We start from the raw sequence: 6103 nt of genomic DNA on the forward strand, positions 1-6103 counted from the left end.
GCAGGAAGTGGTCCCATGTATCCCGGGGTAAGCTGCAAATTTATTGTGAATGGATAGACTGTGAAGCGAGGATAAGCCCGGCGGGTTGCAGCAGCAAATGCAATCTTGTACACGAGAACACAGCAGAAATATCACATCATTACATTTATTTTAAAACTTTTTTTCCACCATGCCACCACAAATGGGGCGGGAAAGTTTTTTGTCCTTGTGCCCAGTTCGGTTTGCTACCACCAGTTGAAAGTCAGCTGGGAAGTTTTTCTATTCTAGTTTATTTATCGCCCTAGGTGTCTTTGGGTATATTTGTATTTTCACACTTAATCTAAAAAACCTAAATTAATCCACCTAGCGGTCAGACTCAGCCTTTCTCATTCAAACGTATTATTTGTAAAAATAGATTTACATAAATGCTTAAATCCAATAAATGTTTGTCCACTCTTTGGGTTCTAAAATATTGATGTTGTAATTAAAGTATAAAATATGAAATTTGGCGTAATGTTAGTACTTAAGAAATAGCGAAATAAAAGCAATGACTCTTAATTTCGAACAATTTAATCACGAGCGATGCCGTGAACGTTCAGATAGTACGATACCACATTTAAATCATGTTGAGGCCATATATATTGATCGAAGCAGGTAAAGTGTTGAATAGTCTTTGAATTTCTGTTCGTTCTAAAACTTTTAAACAGCATATCAAATTGTTATGAAGTTTGTTATTTGTAAGTTTGAGAGATGACTCATTTGTATGACACTAGTTATGTTCAAATAAGTCACGTAATCTTTGCGATAATAGACTTTCGTTGTTTTACAAATTAAAACATAACGCTTGCTTAAGCTTGATTACAATCAAATGAAAAGGTAACGTATGGGGCAGCCAAACTTTGAAACCACGTGTTAAATCATAATTCATCAGTTAACCCTTAACTAGCCCGTTCATCTGATATCAATATTGTTCAAATCGGTTGTGTAGTTTCTAAGATAATGAAGTTTCGTGATTTTCACATTTCGATACATTACAGACGAAGTTACAGTCCGATAACTGCAAAATTCAATAGGGAGTTATGAGGTAGGTAGACCTTTCATTTGATACTAATTCTGTGGAAATCGGGTCAACCATCTCTGAGAAATATGAGTGAGTCCAAATAAGTTGTCTTGGAATATGTTTCTTTTCATAGCTGGATTTCACATTTTTAAACATAACAGGCAAAGTAATAATCCGTTTGAAAAAAAAAACATTAGGGTCTTATGGGGCAACAAGACCTTTCATATGACACTAATTTTATAAAAATCGGGCCAGCCATCTCTGAGAAACATGAGTGAGATTAAATAGTCTCCAGAACACGTTTCTTTCCATAACTCCTGAACCACATGTTCAATCTTCATAAAACTCAAAAGTTAAGGGTTTTTATGGTAGCCCGTTCATTTGAAACTAATTTTAATCAAATCAGATGTGTGGTTTCTGAGATATTGATGTTTTGTGATTTTTACACTTTGATACATAACCTCTAAACTAGAAAACAGATTACAATAAAATTCAATAGCGTCTTGTAGGGCAACTAGACCTTTCATTTGCAATTAATTTCATTGAAAACTGTTCGGTCAGACAATCTCTGTGAATAGTGAGTGCGAATAAAGGTGCACATACACACGTACACACCCACACACAAACATATACACCTATACATGCTTATATGCAGAAAATGCTCGATTCGTCCAACTGAGTCGAGTAGTATATGACATTCGGCCATTTGGATCACTTTTCTACCTTTTAATTAGCCAGTGATCGTTAGGAGGAAGTCAATATGTTAACTTTCATTATGTGATTTCACATTTTCATGAACAACGGACAAAGTTACAATCCGATTGCAATGAAATTCAATAGCAACCTATGGGGCAACTAGACCTTGCATTTGACACTAATTTTGTGAAAATCGGTTCAGCCATCTCTGAGAAAAATGAGTGAGTTTAAACAACCTCAGGATAACTTTTCTTTACATAACTTTTGAACCATATGTTTAATCATTACGAAATTCAAAAGTTAAGGGTTCTGGAGACAGCCCAATCATTTGAAACCAGTTTTATTAAAATCGGTTGTGTGGTTTCTGAGATATTGATGTTTCGTGATTTTTACATTTTGATACATAACCTTCAAACTAAAAATCCGATTACAATGAAATTCAATAGCAACTTATGGCGCAATGAGACCTTTCATTTGCAATTAATTTTATGAAAATCGGTCCAGCCATCTCTGAGAAAAGTGAGTGAGAAAAAAAAGTTGCACATACATACACACACACACACACACACATACACACATACATACATACATACAGAAAATGCTCAGTTCGTCGAAAGAAGTCGAGTGGTATATGACATTTGGCCATTGGGACCACTTTTATACCTTTGGTTTTTCCAGTGATTGCTATACCTTTCTAGGAGAAAGGCAAAAATGTATTGTTAGTAAAGAAAGGTATTCGATAAAAATGGTAATATCCCCACCCGCTAAAAACGGTGACAATCACTCATTTTCGCATTGTCGCTCCACCACCCCGCCAGCTCAACAACGTACGCTGAGCACGAACCGAAATTAGTTGTTTCCGGAAATTCACGAACGGAACACGCAAGGGTGATAAAGTTGCTGTTTTCTTAGCGTGTTTCCTTCGGCCGGAACGAACATGGGCAACCCGAAACACTTTTGCGCACAGTTGGGCCACAAATCGTCATCGAAATTCCTAACGGAACGTCCGAGTTACCCGCCAGCTTCGACTTCAAACGGAAACTTGATCAAACACGAAATGCGAATAGAAAATTATATTGTTAGTAGGAGGGCTACCCACGCTCGAAGGAACGCGAACCGCTTTTGACCCGATTTCGATTTCAATTCCAGAACCCTTCATGCTCACGAGAGGCAAACGCGTTTCCTTTTCTCCCACGGACTTTTACTCGGGTATTTTTTTTCCTAGTGATCAACAATTTTCGCTTCTACAACTTTTTTTTCTTCTTCCGTTCATTTTGATTTTTCCGCTTCCCTGGGTTATTCAAGGCTGCGGGTGTACCACTTTCCGGCTGTTTCATTTATTCGCAATTTACATAATTTTTGCATTATCATTCCGCCCGTCTGCTGCGCACTTATTTCCTTGGATCGTCTTTAACGTGTATATTGCTTTAATGCTGGAGAAAAAAAAACGCTATCACTATGTAGAGTGAATCGAACCAAGCGTGTTGCTGGGAATCTTCGGAATTATTTCGCTTGCCAGATTGTAAACAGTTTCGGAAGAAACGATACTAAACAAATTGATTTCGAATTGAAATATAAAGAAACCAGTAGAAAAGAAAAACAGATGCTTACGTAATATAAAAATTTCTCACATCGTACCTGACTGCACTTCTAGCCTATTTATCGTCTGTTTGTATCTTTGTCTCTAAGTTTTTGGTCTCTGTGACTTTGTGGTATTTATGTCATTCTGTTTTTTTTCTTCTTATTTTCCTGCTATGATTTTTTGCAGTTTTTCTTTTTGTGTTTTTTATTGTTTTCTTACTATATGTCTATATCTTTTTCAGTTTCTATGTCTTTCTATTTTCCTATCTTCGTTTTTTTTTGTTTTCTTACCTCTCTGTCTTTCTGTTTTTTTTCTGTCTCTCTGCCTATTCTATTATTCTGACTTTCTTCTATTCTACTGCCAATCCGAACTGTCTTTTTATTTGATTCGTTTTATCGTTTCAGAAATATCGTCAAAACGCGCTTCAAACCGCCTCTCAACATTTACTAAAACAATAAAAACTCCAAACGCATCAAATCTGCATCCTCAATTTGGGACAATTTATTTTCGGAGCGGCCCCCGGTCCCACGCTGACAGTTGTGTTATTGGGCGAAAGTTTTTCAATTTGTTACCCCAACAGCAGCTTCTCCTGGTGGGCGAGAAAAATGGCACTTTTTCCCGGAAAAGATCGGTCCGGTTTTTGTGTGTCGTTCCGTCGTCGTCGTCGTCGTCGTTGTCGTCCGTGGTAGTCGCGCTGTGAGGAGTAATTTCCTAACTAGCAAAAAGGGCCGCCGGAGAGATGGAATGGCGGTTTTAAACTGGATCCGGGATGCGAGTTTCACACCAAAGTTTTGGATTTGCTCGTCTCGTTAGCGTTGGCAAAGCTGACAAATGAAAATATAATTAAAATGGATGATTTCTCACTTCATGTATGAGTATTTCGGTTAGACCTTTTAGCTCTAAACGACGATTATATTGAGTGCTTGGTAATTTTCATGCTAGAATTTGACAGACTTTAACACCCAATAAGATTTTTGAAAAATGTTGCATTGAGCGATCTAAAGCTCTAATTGAATTAGACCAGATAACGTGAACGGATAGTGTTCGTACATCGAGCGAACTAATTCGAAACGCTTTCCTTCGTTTCGCCTGATTGGTTTTTATCACATTCCTTGATAGAAAAGCGTCTCTCTAGATGATCTTCAAGCGATTATTCTCCACCAATTCACGGATGGCGAAGCTATCGGTATGAAAATCTGAGCACGACGTAAAAGTGTTGCTGTACTGTCTTGAGCAAGCTGCTTCTAGTCTTTTTGCACTGGTTCGCAAACAAAAAGACAATTCAATCTAATCTTATTAGCTTGAGCTCAGGTTTTAATACGATGCAGGAACTCGTTTCGTTTTAGAAGAATTGAAATAACGAAATTATCACGGTTTCGTTCCGTGGCAGGTATTTCCGCACGTTGGTGTTATGTATGCTTAGGTTACGTTTTCACCTTACCATATTGGCCCGCATTTGCTTGGGAAATCGTTTGCATTTCGAATATTATGAGTTTGATACGATTGTCGTTAACATTATTTAAAATTCTCGAATCTCACATTTCTTATAAAGACCGTCCTCAAAAAAAAAAGAAAAAAATGCAAAGGACCAAAATGATCACCAAAAACTCATTTCAGGTCGGGTATTTTAGAGACTCTCAGGGAATCAATAAACACATAATATTTTTTGTTTCTTAACCGTCTCTCTTAGATAAAATTTCCACACCTTGGCTTTAACGCTATCTATCAAATTCTGTGCACCATCTTCCCAGGTCGGGGATTTGCTTGGCTCTAATGTACGTCTTGTCGTCCATTACAAAGCGGTACAGCTTCATGCTGCGGGACATGAAACTCAGCCTGCTTTATTATCTGGATAAACCAGATAGAAGAATTGACCTTCTCGGCCCCGTCCCGAATCGGTAGGTTTGGATTGCACTTGAAGAGATCTCTTTTCACTCGCTGCCAGTTCGCCGCTGGATCGTCTGGGTCTCCTTGAGCGATTTTACCACACGGGACACGGCCGAATGGTCGATTTCCAACTGTTTAGCTATCCACCTGGATTTTACACGACCGTTTCTAATCAAATGGGGTATGAATGATGCAGTGTTTCTCAGAGGGCTCAGTATGAACTTCGTTTTGTTCAACAAGAGCTTCACGATACACAGCTTATTTGCAAGCAATCGAGTAGGTCACAGATTGTGGATAGCGACCTACAAAGTCTCTCCTGGTAATTTCTGGTGAATCAACGCCGTCAAATGCGCCTTAGTCTGTTCATCCGGTGCATCGGTTCTCCAGCAGGAGCATCACCGAACAGCGTCTAATCTCTAGAGAAGCGACTGAAGATTGATAGTTGCACTACGTTAACAACCCTGTCATTCGAGACAGTCACAGATATACAGTGATTTGAGAGCCGCCCTCGACACCGTTAACTATACTATTCTCATAGAAAAGTTAGAAAAGCTTGACTGTACTCAAAGGTTTTGCTAAAAACTGGAGTCCTACTTAGTTGGCAGACATTTCTGTATATGGAATGAAAATTATGCCTCCGCCGAATTAACAAACTCTGGCGTACCTCAGGGTAGTAACCTAGGCTCATGATTAGTCTCAATATTTTTCAACGATGCGGTAATCGTTCTCATTCGGCGCAGTAGATTGTTTTTTTTTGCCGATGATTTGAAAATATTTCTGATAATCCGTCGACTCGACAACTCCAGAGAACTGAAGAACCCATTGAATCTGTTTTACAACTAGTGTATGAGAAATCTATTGATGCTAGTATTATTAACTGCTTTGTTACTGGTTACCAG

The sequence above is a fragment of the Wyeomyia smithii genome, chromosome 2 (genome assembly GCF_029784165.1).
Source record: "Wyeomyia smithii strain HCP4-BCI-WySm-NY-G18 chromosome 2, ASM2978416v1, whole genome shotgun sequence".
NCBI classification, from domain to species: domain Eukaryota; kingdom Metazoa; phylum Arthropoda; class Insecta; order Diptera; family Culicidae; genus Wyeomyia; species Wyeomyia smithii.